This window comes from Meriones unguiculatus, chromosome 2, assembly GCF_030254825.1.
Source record: "Meriones unguiculatus strain TT.TT164.6M chromosome 2, Bangor_MerUng_6.1, whole genome shotgun sequence".
Taxonomy (NCBI): Eukaryota; Metazoa; Chordata; class Mammalia; order Rodentia; family Muridae; genus Meriones; species Meriones unguiculatus.
In genome coordinates, this window is record NC_083350.1 from 12,219,961 (window position 1) to 12,236,220 (window position 16,260).

Here is a 16,260-nt window from a genome sequence, read left to right on the forward strand (position 1 = left end):
GAAGCTAACCAAGGTGGTGCCATCTCTAACCCGCATTCCAGACACTAAGGCAGAGTTTACTGCAAGGCTGGGCTGTATAGTAAGTTCAGGGCCAGTCTGAGCCACCTAATGAGACCCTGTCTCAAGGACCACAAGAAGAATAAAGTATAAATTGTATTTGGTCTGGTTTTCCTGAAGCTAATGTACAGTAGGAGAAGACACACCCTTCTCATTTATCTAGAGCAGTATCTAGTCATATATCTAGAGGAGGTGCTTTGTTTTAAAACACTTTTAAAGTAGAGACAGAGACAGTAGAGAAAGAGTAGTCAGGAGATGAGAAAGACGAAGTTAGAGGACATGTAGGTAACCAACTTAAGTGGTTTTTATTAAGTAGGGTAGCGTAAAAATTTCCGCAGACTCATGTGGGTACAGAAAAATGGATGGCATGATTAAAAAGTTCTTAGTGTCTGCGGTTATTCTTGATAATGAGGCATTCTTTTGCATCTTTGTAAATAGCCACTAAATTATAAAATGAGCCATGTTTTTAGAAATAACATGGAGTTAGCATGGTAGAACAATTCATAAGATTGTTTTTTCCAATTCTGTGTGTTTTGTTTTTTTTGTAGTGCTAGGCATCAAACCAACCAAGGCCTTGCACATGCTAGGCAAGTGTTCTATTACTGAACTATATCCCAAGCCCTGGACTGTTCTTCATACGATTTCTTGATGTAGATAGATCGTATAAGCTCAGTCTTGTTTGTAGACATTTTATTCAGCAAGTATTTGCATACCATATATAGTGTTGGGGACATAATAGTGGATGAAGTCTTTTCCCTCATGAAATAAACTCTTCCTTCAGTAGCCAGATAAATGCATTTATTACTACTAGATTCACTTTACTGTGAATAATAGTGACGATAATAATAATGCATTTGGAGATAAAGGTGGAGTGGGGATTGGGTAGAAAAGCTATTGTAAACCGTGCATGGTGGCACACACCTTTACTCCCAGTACTTGGGAGGCAGAGCTAGGCCGGTCTCTGAGTTCAAGGCTAGCCTGGTCTACAGAGTGAGTCCAGGACAGCCAGGGCTGTCACACAGAGAGATCCTATCTCAAAGGGGGAGAGAGAGAGAGAGAGAGAGAGAGAGAGAGATACTACTCTTCTATATACCTGTTTACATGCTCATGTGGTTACAATATACTAGATTATTATACTAGGTTTCTTTACTGCAGGACAACTTAGAACTATTAATATATCCTATGTTATCCTATTCCGTCTCTCTCTCTCTCTATTTTTGAGACAAGGTCTCATTGTAGGCTAGGCTGACTTCCAGTTCAAGATGATCTTGAACTTCTGACCCACCCCCATGCCTTCACCTTCCAAATATTGGTATTAGAGGATTATAGGAACGCATCCCCACATCTGGTTTCCTATAGTGTTGGGAAGTGAACCCAGGCTTTGTGTGTGCTGGGCAAGCACTCCGCATCTTCCCTCCTTAGCCTGCATACCCCATGCTTAAACACAAAGCTCCTTTGCTTCCTTTTAACACCCACCCTAGGTGACACGAAGGTTTTTGTAAGACAGGCCCAGAAGTACGCATAGATTCTGTACATGTATTTGGTTTTTCAATACAATTAAAAAAATTAAAGCTTTCAGTCAGGTGAGAGTGCCTTGTGATGATTAGTTATGGGTTTGCCTGACAAAGTGTTGCCTTTAGAATCCTAAAGCCAACACAGTTAAAAATACTCAAATACACAGTAGTTCTCAGCCAAGCTGTGCATTAAGAATTGTCTTGAAAACTTAAAAAAGCAAAAGAACCCTTAGATATCTTAGAGCCACCCTGCATTGTGGTATTGTTAGGCCACCCCAGGTTCTTAGGTTTGCTTAGCAAAGGCTAAAAATCAGTTAGCTGCAGGTAAGAGCCAGTCATAAGTAGAACATATTTTCCCAGATAGATCATTGAAGCTGTGGGAAAGGGTAGCATCATCTGAGATTAGTATTAGATTTCATTATAGTAGTTATTTTGACTTGGTTAGTGAATTTCAGCACAGCTTATCAGTGCTATACCAACCACACTTAGAGAAAAACAAAACAAAACAAAAAAAACCAAACAAACCAAAAAACAATGCTGCTACCACTTTCCTGAGATAAGTGTATTTAGATAAAAATACATTTTTCTAGATTACTAATGTTTTGTCAAGTGGCCTTAGTGTCTCAAAGCTGACATCAGCTTTGTGCTAGGGGGATTTGGATGAGTTTTTAAGGAAACAGGAAATGTCAGGATACTTGACAAAGGGTGTGGCAAGTGGTAGTATCTGTACAGGCAGTGTTCTAGAGCATGCCAGTGACTGTTGCTGAATTACAGAGACAGGCAGAGGTCCTGAATGTATGGGAAGCGAACTCGCTTTGACACTGGTGAAGACTGGTCAGCCTTCAACCCAGGGTACCCAACAACTCAGCTGATTACTCCATGAATTTTTCCTCACCTAGTCAGGTACCCACAATAATCCTTGTTACTTCTGAAGTTCCTTGCCCATTTGCAGTTGACAGTGTGTTAGAATTCCTGAAGACATAGTAGTTTCTAGTTAACATCACTGAAAATGGGAAAATTTCTGAATCACATGGGAAATTGTCACTTAAGTGTGTTGTCTGCTTTATGGATTAAGGAAAGTATACTTTTGGCTATTCAAAGTTTCTTTTGATGACATTTTAAAGACGGCATAGTAAACAGGTTTTTTGTTTGTTTTCATTTTTTAAATTAGATATTTTTAGCTGAACCTTGTGCATATAGCCATAATCCCAGCATTTGGGAGATAGAGAGGCAGGAAGACCAGGGATTCATAGCCAGCTTCTGCTATAGAAAGAGTTTGAGGCTAGCCTGGGGTACGTGAAACCATTTCCAAAAACAAACAAAAATTATTTAAAGCAGAAAGCACCAGTTTGATAAATTATAGCTTGTGTTTTATTTGTATGTTGGAACATAAAACCATATTTTGCAACAAAGGTAGAAAGGAATGATTTTCTCTTTTATGCCTGTTCATGCAAAAAAACAAAACAAAACCTAAATACAAAATTTAGTAAAAAGAGACAACTCAATAAAAAACTCATAGGTAGTTGATAACTTGAGAATTTCTTACCATTCATTCCATAAACACTGTCACCTGACTCTGAAATCCTGTAATTTTTTTATGAAGATTAGGAAAGAATACTACATGAACATCTTTTATTCCTTATTATTCAGTGAACTAATTTGTCAATAGTCTTTGTTAAATTATACTGTAAATGAGAAGCATGCATTGCTTTCTCAAGTAAATATTTACTTTTGTACCAACTATGCAGCATACTGTATGGAATACCAGGGCATGGTAGTGCAGGCGTGTAGTACCAACACCTAAGAGGCTGAGTCTGGAGGATCAGGAGTTTGAAGTCAGTCTGGGTCATAGCAGAATCCTTCCTTAAGAGAAGGGGGAAATATTGTAGGAAAGGCCAGTTTACTGAGATTGATTTTCTGCATGAAGAAAAATAGTACAATAGTTCCCCTTAGTGGGAGAGGATGTGTTCTAAGATTTCCAGTGGATGTTATAAACTGCATACAGTAGGAAACCCTGCGTATAGTTTTTTTTCCTGTATGTACATCTCTACTATAAAGCTTAATTTATAAATTAGACATATTAAGGTTAATAACAATAATAAAATAGATAAAAGCTATTGTCTCAAAGTATCCTATTGAATAATATTCACTCTTACTGTGGTGTAGTAAGATGTCAGATAGTAGTGCCTACATAATGAGGTGAAAAATACTGGCCTAGAGTTGGGCTGTTATGCAGAAGTTACTTGAACAAAAGCACTGTAATATTAAAACGGTCTCATAGCTGAGATGGGTTTCCTTTGGGGATACTCTGGACAAAGGGATGATTCAGAGCTTGAGCTCAGGGCTGTGGAAGATTTCATCTCACCACTCAGAATATTGTGCAAAATAAAATTTGTGAATTAGTTATTTTCTTCATTTTCCCCTTTATTAATTCAGTCCTCAGTTAACTGCAGGGAACTGAAATCATGGAAAATGAAACTGTCCTTATTGGGACAATACTGTATTTTTTCATCGTTACATAGATAAAGTTTAATCTTGAGTTTTAAATTAACCTTGGCAGATAGCAGTCAGTTGAATTGAATGGGTTTTCTAGTTGCTAGTGAAGAAGGTTATTTAATATACTTGTTTAATTTTTTGTTCATTCTTTAGATTGAAAATAAATAGTCTTTGGTCATGTTAAAAGTCTCTAAAGGGAATAAACGTATTGATGAGCTTGTTGGACATGGTGGTATAATCCTCTAATCCCAGAAATGGGGGAGGTGGAGGCAGGAGACCAGGAGTTCAAAGTCATCCTTGGCTAGCTAATAAATTCCTCTGCCCCTGACACAAAAACAAAAGCCTTGCAGGATGATAGATGTGTTTATATGTGGGATTTTTAAATAAAAACCTTTTTGAGGATTTTTAGGAATATGGCGATGGACATGAAAACCTTCAGTAGGGATATGTAATTTTGCTAACATTAACTGGTTTGTTAGCAAAATTTAAGTTCCGTGTTTCTGCAAGAGCAACTTGGATCAATGAAAAAGATTAGTTTTATTACTTGATGTAGTTCCAACTTAGGGAAAAACATCAAATTTTGTGTTTTGTATGCTAGGTAGTATATTTAGAATTTTATATGTAAAAAATTAAAACCTGTAATTCATCTTAATATTTATCAGTAATCTCATATGAAAAAAACGCTGTTATCTCCCTACTTATTTTGAGACAGGATTTCTTATAGTGCAGGCTGGTCTTGTGTATCTGAGGACAACCTGAACTTCTCATCCTCCTGTCTCTACCACACCTAGTTTATAAGGCACTCAGGCTCCAATCCAGAGCATCATGTGTGCCAGGCAGGCACTGTGCCGACTGAGCTATCCCAAACCTGTTGCTTTCTTTATTGGTGTTGAACTTTTTTTTTTTTTTAAGATTTATTTATTTATTATTTACACAGCGTTCTGTCTGCATGTATGCCTATACACCAGAAGAGGGCACCAGATTTCATTATAGATGGTTGTGAGCCACCATGTGGTTGCTGGGAATTGAACTCAGGACCTTTGGATTAGCAGCAAGTGATCTTAACCTCTTAGCCATCTCTTCAGCCCCCGTGGTGTTGAGCTTTAACCAGGGACTCACATGTACCAGGCAGCTATCACTGAGCATCTGAATATCTACAATGTTTAATTGACAGGAATAGTCTGAGGTTTTCCTTTTCTAAGAATGTTTGGATTAAACAAATACTTGTAATTAAAAAAAAATTTCACAATAATAGTGTATGAGAATTTGCATTAACTGTGGAAGGTCTAATGTGTTTTTGCCTAAGAATATCTTTGTAAATTGATGTTCTCATTACTCTGTAATGAAGTTTATGAACTTCATTTTTAATAAGGTCAGGTAAGGTTTAACCATCAGGGTTTTTCCTTGTAAAGATATAGGAATTTATTATGATCGATAAGGTTTTCTCTGAAGTGAAAGTACAATTACAAACATGTTGGTTCATATACATACGTACATACATACATGTTATATGCTTTATATCAGCAGAAAGAACATGGATAACTGCTTTTAGATAACTGACTGAATTTTATCTAATCAATAATATTTCCTTGAAATTAAGAGTGTTTTCAGAGGAAGTTTATTTTGTCTTTACAAAATTTATTATGGAATCACAAATTTTACTAGAAGCAGATTTATAGGAACATAGTACTTTCATTTCAGCATGTTAGTATGACTTTCTAATGCATGCATAAACTTAATATGAGTTCTATTTTGCTTTCTGATAAAATACTTAACATATTAAGCATGACTGAAAGTAACATTTATTTTTAAAATAAAAAGGCTGATTCTTGTAGGACTAACCTGTAAGAAAATTATTGCTGGTTTGATTACATTGACTGGATGTAGTCTTACTTTTTCTTGTTGAGTAAGAGCTCTATAGGCTTTTTGTTTTGTTTTGTTTCTGAGACAGGGTCTTACCCTGTAGCCTTTTTCTGGCCTGGAACTCACTATAAACCAAGCTGTCCTTGAACTCATAAGAGATCCATCTGCTTGTACTTCCTGAACGAGATTAAAGGCATGTGCTACCACCCTGGCCATATATAAAACAAGGAAAAATTGGAATTTTCAAGTAATAGTTGACATTTTCAAGTAATAACGTTTTGAGTATATGAAGAGGTGTTAAACACTTGTCATTTTGGGAAATCTTTTCTGCAAAAATTTGGTAAAGACATGGAAGTGGATGTGGTAGAAAGAAGGAACTTCATAACACACTGATTTGATTCAAAGACTACATAATAAAATCTTAAGAGTTTATCGTGGAGTGAAACTTGACATTATATAGTTTGCAGAATTTAGCCTTAAGACTAATTTTGCAGTAGAAACGTACAAAAAATTTTATTCTGATTTAATTTTCACGCAGTGCCTTAAAGGTAATACATTACTGCTGTCTTAAGGATTATTGTTTTGAGAATAGATTTTACTCTAATGATAACTTCATTTCCAGAATGCACAGATTCAAAATTCTTCCTGCAAAGTAATTTGAGTTTTTACTATGGGCATTTAAAGAAGTGGATTATTAAATTTGCCTTCAGTGAGGCAAATGTCTGTATTCTTAAAATCTCAAGTGAGAGTTGTCTCTAGATTAAGTGATGACAGTTTAATATAACTGTTATGTAAGTGCCTAGTGGTCCACCTTTCATTTCTCGTGAACTCCTTTAGTGGTCCAGCAATTTTAAAAACATCATAGAACCTGTATCCTGTTTGGACTTACCTGAAGTCTGTAAAGGATAATCCCGGAAGGAAGTGTCTTTCAATTTACAACAGTAATCCAGGCATCGCTGAAATGCTTTTGTATAAGAGTGTAGTCCTTTATCTGCACTGTCTCTTAATATCAGTGCATAGAATTTTCTTTTATCTGTCAGGTGGTTGTTTTCATTTGTGGCTTTTTTTATGGGATAGAGAATCAAGTTGAAGACTTAACAGAAAGTTGTTACCTCACTTAAATTATTTGGAAAACATGTTTAGTCATAATTTGCTTACTGACCATTTTATTTCCTCAGAGTATTTCACCTGGTGTGTGGCATTTAAAGGGCATAATTTCTTCACTAAGTTAAATAACATTTTCAGATAATCTTTCTATAGTCTGTTTTGTCTTTGGTATTTACAAGTTTACTATTGTGAAATATCATGTACCTAATCATTTTAAGAGAATCTAACTAGCAGATTAAAGTAATCTGGTTACTAGAAGTACTTATGAGACAGTAACAACTATATTGATACATATTTTATAGAGAGTATTAAATTGAGGTAACTTTAAAAGTTCAAGCAAAATTATAGTTTATAATACATGAGAAATTAAAAGCTTAAGGTTTAATGTTTGGCATGCGTTTTTAATTTAAAAAGTATCTTGTTTTACGTGTGTAACCTCTCTGCTCAGATGTGTGTCTGTGCCACTGTTAGCCTGCTGCTCTCTGGGAAGTCAGGAGAGGCAGTGGGTTCCCTGGAACTGGAGTTATAGATGCAGTTGTTCGCCACCATACGGGTACTGGGGGCTGAAGCCTGGTCTTCTGCAAGAGTAACTGCTTTTAACTTCAGAACCATCTCTTCATCCCTTGCATGAAGTTTTTTAAAATAATAATTTTTTTCCTACCTTCCTTCTTTCTCTCTTTTCTTTCTGTTTTGTTGTGTTTCCCCGAGTAGAAAAAGGAGTCTAGTCTCAGGGATGTGTCTAGTATACACATAATACATCTACCACTGTAATTCTGAATTCATTAAAATTATATTTGATGCATGGCTAGAAGCAAATTTCTGTTTTGTAGTCTATACTGATATCACTAGATCCAGTCACCAATATTGTATTCATTCATTGCTTTCTAACATGTAGGGAGGGAGGTCCACTCACATATAAACTTAGTTATGGTCATTAAAATGGAGTGGGGAAAGGCTTTTGTTTTAAGACAGTGTCTTTGGACATAAATTACCGCTAACAGGCTGAATAAGAAGAGAGCTAGCTTAGGATAGTGGTATATGCCTTTAATCTTAGTACTGGGGAGATGGAATCAAGTTCAAGGCCAGCCTGGTGTACATAGCAAGTTCCAGGCCAGAGAGAGCTAAATAATGAAATCCTGTCTTTAAAAAGAAAGAAACAAAAAGGACACAAACAAATGTTTTGTTTTTTTTTTCCATATTGTTTTGCTGTTATGTTGGTTTTAAGAAAGGGCCTCTGATTATAAGTTTTTCTCAGCCTATGGCAGCTGTATGTAATTCATACAAGTACATTGTGGTTGTTAACAAAAATTATGTAGTAAATCATTTTGTTCAAGGCATCTTAAATTGATATTAGATAAATTTTAATTTTGTTAGTGACAAGGTCTTGCTATGCAACTGCTCTTGAACTTGTAATTCTCCTTTCTCAGCCTTGCTGCATCCTGGGATTGCAGGCCTTTGTCTTCTTGCTTGGCTCTTATTGATAACTTTTCTTCTTAATTTTTTGTTTAATTAATTAATTTATATTTAAGACATGGTCTCCTATAATGCAGGTTGCCTGAACTTACTGTATAGCCAAGGATAATTTTGAACTCTTGTTACTCTTAGCTACACCTTTCAAGTTCTGTATCATCATACCAGGTCTTACGTCTCATTTTTAGTATGAAGTTAACTTTACCTAATGGCAGTTATATTATAGTCATAGGAAAAATGTAGGCTTCTTGCTATCTTCGTTTGTATATAATAAAAAATTGCAGACAAACTACCTTATCAAAAGGCAGTCTCCTAAAAGTATTATATTTTATTTAGTTTTGCTTTTTTATCTTTTAAAAATAATTTAAATAATGCATGAGGATAGTGAGGACATTTTGTGTTATGCCACATGTCAGAAAGTACAGTATCAAAAATAGCTCTCCCAAATTTATTAAACTTACATGTTTAATAAATATATTTTATTAATTTATTTTATAAAATTCTTCTTAGATTCTTCTCAACTCTCTTCAGAAATGACATGTTTTTAATCATAGTATAGACAAGAAGTGTGTTGGTTTATTTAGAAGGTATATGAATTTATAAATGTAGATAACATTGAAAATGACTTCATTTGTGTGCCTTTAAAGGAGTCTTAATTTCTGTTCTTCCTTTGAAGTTTAGGGAAGTTTGAGCCAGCAGCCGCCTAGAGCACTGATCATAGAGTAGATGGTCTTACTGCTGTATTAGGTCACCACAGCATTACACAGAATTTGTCATAAACAACCAAGGAATGGCCTTCATGAATTATGTTATTTCTACTAGAACCTTCAAGATTTGAGAAGAATGTTATTGAATTGCTGTTTTTATTTTATTGCATTTTCTTTATATCCTTTATACATCTGTGCATCTGGAGTGTAACTGATAGATTAAATAAAGAGTTTGAAAAAGAAATGTTTCTTGTTACTCTATTGAGGACTCTGTTGTAATGTTAGTCAGTTCTTACCAGCTAATTCACATGAGGTATTCCTTAGTCAAGAAATCATCTTTCTAAAGTAAATAAGTAAATTAATTAATTAAAAGAAGTCATCTTTCTGCAATAAAATTAGCAGTGTTATAATTTATAGTTAGAATAATGGATTTTACACAGAATTTTTAGGATGATTTTCAGTTTGGAATTGGTATATTGAAAGAGGTAAAATACTACTGTAAACATAAAAGTCTGTCTGTTCCTTTAAACTGTGTGCTCTATTGGAATCATGTTAAGAGTCAGGGTCTGGAAGACAGCTCAGCTGTTGGGAGCATTGACTGCTCTTTCAGAGGTTCCAAATTCAATTCCCAGCAACCACATGGCTGCTCACAACCATCTATAATGGAATCTGATGACCTCTCCTGTCTGAGGCCCTCTTGTCATGTAGGCATATATGCAGACAGATTACTCACATAAGATAGCTAAATAAATAAACTGTTTTAAAAATCAAGGAGTATTTAGGAAAATGGCAACGTGTAGACCATGTCTGTTTAAAAGAATGAACCAAAATGTTGAATGTATGAATCTTAGCAAGGAGGTAGACTGGAGAGGTAGTTACACTCATATGTGATACTGATACATGTACTCTGGTATATATAGTATATGCTTTAGTCCGTTTCTGCAGATGTGGGCCCTTGAAGCAGAGAGAAACCTCTTCAAATGCCCCATTCCCATATTTCTAGGTTTCTTTAAGTATCTCTATAAATGATGCTGAATTATCTTTTGATTTAGTTCATATGAATCAGCACTTTGTAGATAATGCTGAAGTATTAGGCTGTCATTTTCTTTTGGCCGACATTTTAGGTATTCTGAGTATCTTGAAGGACTTGCTCCCTTTACATCTTTGATCTCTTCATTGTGATACTTGGAACTCTTTTTCTGTCGTAGGTAACTTTTTTCTGAACAAAATGACTGATTGTTTTTCAGTATGATGGAAAGACAGTGTTATTCCTAAGACTATTTCCATGGTCAGAACTTTATGAAGTTTAAAATGTTAATTGAGATGAGTAGAATGGAAAAAGTTTAGAGCAGACTTGGCCATTTTATTTCAAAAGCATAATTCATAAGCGTATTACACATTGCTGAATTTCATTTATATTTAGCCTCCTTTTATTAAAATAGCTTTATGATGTTATTTGGAAGAAAAATACATTCACACAGCTTTTTATATTTAAGGCTGCTTTTCTACAGACAGCCCTCCCCACTTTGGTTTTTTTCGAGACAGGATTGCTCTGTGTAGCCTTGGCTGTCCTGGATTCACTTTGTAAACAAGGCTGGCCTTGAACTCACAGTGATCCACTTGCCTCTACCTCCCCAAGTGCTGGGATTATAGGTGTGCCCCACGACACCTGCTGACATAATTCTCTTTTAAGAGATCCTTTGGCTGCTTTCTTATTTATTCAGATGGTTCTGGATTTTTTTTTCCTTTGATGGTAAAGCAAAAACAAGATAAGTATTCTCAAGCATCTTTGCCACTTAAAATAAAAATTTGTATTTTAGTATTTCAGAATGTAGAACAACTAGTATTTTTTAAAGTAGGTTCTTCTAAAATTCGGTCTCCTTCCTATATCTTGAAGTCTGTCCCTTTCCTTTGGTTCCTCAAGCCTACACCTGTTCTCTTACTCTCCACCATGCACACATACATGTTTTACTTTCTGAGGTCCCTTGGCTAGATGGTTCCTCAGAGCCTTCTTTTCAGACTAGCCTCTTTGGGGTTTCATTATCTGAGTGGAGGCTGGGCTTAGTGATGTCTGCCTCTCCACACGCCTGATGTTCTAAGGGCACTGAGCATAGGCCTTTGATGGGGAAAAGGGGCCTACTTGAGGTTCTGTAACAGCAGCAGGACAGACAGACATTTTGTCTGGGCTTTGTTGTATTACTATAGTCATAGAAATAGAGTCAAAGGAATAAACCGTATTTGGTGCATTGCTCAACATTTCCTTGGCTCTAAGTCAAAGTGGATGAAGAGTGATGTTCTAGGCAGGGCACATGCGGAAACCCTAGTCTAGATGTTATTGACCTTTATGATGAGAGACTGGAGATGTAAGTTAGAAGTATTCTGTAGGCAGGAATGATGCTAAGTGTGGACCAATCCAAAATGATCGTTAGTTTTGAGATGCTTTTTTAAGAATACTTACAAACTAACATTTCACTTCTGTCTCTTGGTTTTTCTTTTGAGTGTTTTTGAAATATGCTCTTCCTCTTTAGCTAATTAGGGTTAGTGTGGAACTTGCTGTGTAGTCTAGGCTGGCCATGAACTCATAAACCTGTGTTAGTTCCCTAGGTACCGAGATTAGAGAATAAAGCCTGCATTAATGATGACCTTGTTTAACTTAATCTTAGCTAGACACTTAGCAAATTGGATTTGTATATACCCAAAATAAGGGCAGCTGAGACATTGCTATTTTCCCCAAGCTTCTTGCATATGAGCTGTATACTGCAAAGGGTACATAGAAAAAGAAACAGACAGATGAAGTGGGATAGCCCCTTCCGACAGAAATGTGGGCCAGTAAGCCAGTGTTTTTGTTTGTTTGTTTTGTTTTGAGACAGGTTCTCACTGTGTGGCCATGGCTGGCCTAGGACAGGCATGCAGACCAACGTCTTGCACTCACAGAGAGGTTGTTTGTCTCTGCCTCCCAGGGGCTGGGGTTAAAGACACACCACACCATGCCTAACAGCCCATATATATATATATTTTTAAACGGTTGTGTCAGTGTTGTCTTTTTTTTTAATAAAGTGTGTTGTGTGTGGTGTGTATATGAGTATGACCCCATGTGTGTTCATGTATGTGCATGTGTATGGAGGCCAGAGGACAACCTATGTGGGCGTGTTCAGGAATACCATTCACTTCATGAAAGTTTGGGTTGCTCATTGCTTCTGGAACACAGCAGTTAGTCTAGGTTGGCTGACTACTATGTTTTATGTAGGTTCTGAGGGGTTGAATTCAGGTCCTGGTGCTTCTAAGGCAAGCACTTTAGTGACTGAGCCAGCCCTCAGCACCTATTAGCTCTCCCTTAAAATTCAGTCACCTATGAAGAAAAATGCATAATGTAATCTCAGTTCTAACAGCTGAGAGAGGAGGGAAGGCTTTAACTTTTGTAGCCACTTTCAAAATCTCAAGACTCACTCTCAAGAGTCTTTAATAGTTCTATCTGGTAGGGACTTTCAGCTGTACATAAAGAAGCTGGGTGTGGGAAGTTGCCCAGGCAATTTTGCTAGACCCTGTCTCAAAATTTTAAAAGGCTGTGAGTAGTGCCTAGTGTTCATGAGACCCTGCGTTTCCCAGTACTTGAGAAAAGGGGATGGGAAAGCCATGAAACTGTGTGATTACCTTGTATAGCTATAAAATGGTATGCTTCTGGTTTCCAGATTGAAACAAAAATTCATTATGGCTAAAGCACAGTAAAGAAATATTTTGGGTTTTTTTGTGTGTCATTTTGGTTTTTGTCCATAAAACACACTTGAAGAAGGAACTAATTTTATTAAACATTAAATATCAATAATGAAGAAGGTTGAAGATCATAAAGAGTAAACTTCAATTCATTAGGAATGAGTAGCAATACAGGTTCACCAACATTTGTATTTGTTAGGGTAGATCTGCCTGGAAGATGGCTCACTTAGTAATGTGCTCACAGCATAAACATGAGGACCTGAGTCTAGTTCTAGAACCCATGTAAATACCAGGGATAGCACTGTAGGTTTCTGATTCCACCACTGGCAAGAGCAGGATCTCTGGAGCGTGTTAGCCAGGTGGCCCTACTCAGAGTGTTCTAGGACAGTGACAGTTTCAAAACAACAGCAAAAGGTGAGTGGTACCTGAGAAAAGGATACTCAAGGTTGGTACATTCACATCCATGATGATAGACAGACAGACAGACAGACAGATAGACACACACACACACACACACACACAGAGGAAAGAGAGATTGATTGATTTGATTAGAACCTATAAGCTTAGTACAGAACTAGCACAGTGTATTGTGTTGTTGGGGATTAAACCAGTACCTTGTGCGTGCTAGGCAGGTATTTGACAACTGAGCTACCTCCCCAGCTTTGTGTTGATATTCTGATATAAAGGTAATTTTAGATTTCTTGATTTTAAGACTTTTCTTCTTTTATAATTGTAACAAATTATAAAACATTCAAAATATTTCTTTTAACTGGACATAGAAGTATATGTCTGTAATTGTGGCACCTAGGATGATTCCCTGTCAGGGTCCTCTCAAAAAAGCAATCAGTGAAGGAAAATAGCACATAGATAAACCACACACTGACGTTCTTAACTAATTGTATTCAATTTACATTTATAAGGAGTTGCTTTTATTAATTGTGCAAAAGCTAGCAAATTTATTACTGTGTGCTAATTTTTATAGGTGTGATGGGTCTTAGTTGGCAGATGGCAGAACGCAATTTGGGTAGCTGTTTGTTGCAGTATGGAATATGCTTGTTAATAATTGAAGTTTAAATTGTTAGTGTTTCCATGTATGCCTACTTGAAGGGAGTATTTTGGTGTTTTTGAAAGATAAAACAATTTATTAGTAGGTATTCAGGTCTCACAGTATATAGGAATAATCAAGAGAGTAAGAAGAGTATCCCCATTTATTCTGTACAGTCATGAGCAGGTAGCATTAGATCTTTCTGTTAACATACTGAATTTTCATAAAAAAGCAAATAAAGGCTTGTGAAATAGTTCACTGCTGCTAAGGGTGCTTTCTGCCATGCCTTACCTGTGTTTGATCCTTAGAACCCACATGGTGGAAGGAGAAAACTGATTCCTGCAAGTTGTCTTCTGGCCTGCCCATGCAAATGGGTGCTCTCATCCAAGGAAGCACACGCTTGTGTAGACACATACATACATAAACACACTCACTCACTCACTTCCACAGTAAATGTAAAAATAATCAACTGAAAAAATGAAATTCTGTGCAGCCAGAATCACACTTTAAAATACCATCACAAATTGTCACCATTATTTAGCCAATATTACATACCATTTACCCTTAGTCTTGGCTTACTAATGACAGGTGTAAGAGGACCTTGGAATACAGGATCCTTAATAGTGCTTTCTCACTGAAAGTCAGAGTTGGAAAAGTACTTGATTAAAGTTTGTGTAGTTCTGAATTGCTATTGTTTGAATTCATTGGAAATGAAAAATGACAGTGATCATAATATAACTGTTAAGAATAATTAAAATATAAAACTATTGCTGTCTTTGTTTATGATAAATACTAAACTTAAGCTAAGTTATAAGGTATGCGGTTTGGAAATATGGAAGATACAAGAATGAAGCCAGATAACAAGTTTATGCTTGTATTTTCTACTGATGAAGACTTTCAGACAAGTTATTCCCATGGGTAGGTGATGTGACTCTGCATGTATACATACATTTATGCTTATTTGCATGATGACACATGTAGGAGTAGTACAATTTTGACTTGACTGGTGGCCTGTTTCCTCAATTTGGGGCAAAGGTGGGGAATACATGGATAAATGGCTCTGAATTGGTATTGGTTATATGCATTTTAGAATAATCAGTAAATAATTCATTGCAAACATCTGGTGAAAACCACAAAGCTCTTTAAAAAATAGAACCTATGGTCACGTAGTCAATATTGTACTTGGCCCCCTTACCTTCTGTGCCTAAGTATTTGGACATCACACAGTATCATGATTCCATAATAATCATTTTGAACTCTGACGAAAATTCTTTAGAAAAATGCACTTTTCTTTTTTTTAAGAAAAGAAAAACTTCAAACATGAGCAAATTTTGCTGTTTGAACTAAAATCCATTACCGTCTTGTTAAATCTTAAGGGCTTTGATGAGCTTGATTTACCCCTGTTAAGTAATAACTAAAATTGCCATGATCGTCAGAATTTCATATTGTGATGTGTTTGTCCTTTTTACAGTGGCATCCGACAACTTATTTGCTTTTATGTTTGATAACTTTTTGTTAAAAAAAAAAGTTGCCACATAAGATATGAGATAAATACCTCATGTATTCTGTGTTTGTTTAGTGATAGTTTATACAATGGATGTATCTATTGAAACAAATGGCCTTCATTGTATGAATTTTTGGAGTCACTGATACATATATTTATAGTCAAGAGTGTCATAAATAGGTTTTGATACTTATTTGTTGGGCGATGTTAAAAGTCTATATGAAAATAGTTTGCTTGCTCTTCATAGCTAGCTATTGGAAAGGACCCAGCATTCCCTTTAGCTCTGTTGTACAGTTGGGGTACAGGGATTCCCTGAAGGAAAACTGTTTCAAAATACTTTTGCTACAGTGTTAAGAAGAGGGTAGCAATACCATTTAAAGCATGTGCTCATTTTGTAAGCATGAATATTGGGCTATTGTAGCATGAATTACTGTAGTGTAATCACTGTGGTACTCACCTGCAGTTAATGAGATGATTTGGGGTTGGGAGCATGTTCTTATTTTTCCAATAAGAACTTTCTCAGCTTCCTGTAAAATCTACTTACAAGGTTGCTATCTTTTAATTGAATGAGCTTATCTTTCTCAGGAAAACAAAAATATAAACATCCCTTATCCGTTAATAAAATATCCAAAGCAAAATCCTGAATCCTGAAACTGGGTTTTGCGGTCTTGTCTTTTGTTGTGAGGTGTGTGACACCCTAGTTACTGTAAAGGGCCTGGCTGGAGGTGAATAGGTTAGTGGGGCAGAGCTCTCCTGCCAACTTCGTCTAGTAACAAAATATGCATG

At 36.1% G+C, this 16,260-nt stretch overlaps 1 protein-coding gene across 3 annotated transcripts in view; it reads left to right on the plus strand.

Annotated features, from left to right (window-relative positions):
* Positions 1-16,260, plus strand: part of Ark2n (arkadia (RNF111) N-terminal like PKA signaling regulator 2N) — a 109,639-nt gene that overhangs the window by 67,392 nt on the left and 25,987 nt on the right. The window lies entirely within an intron of this gene.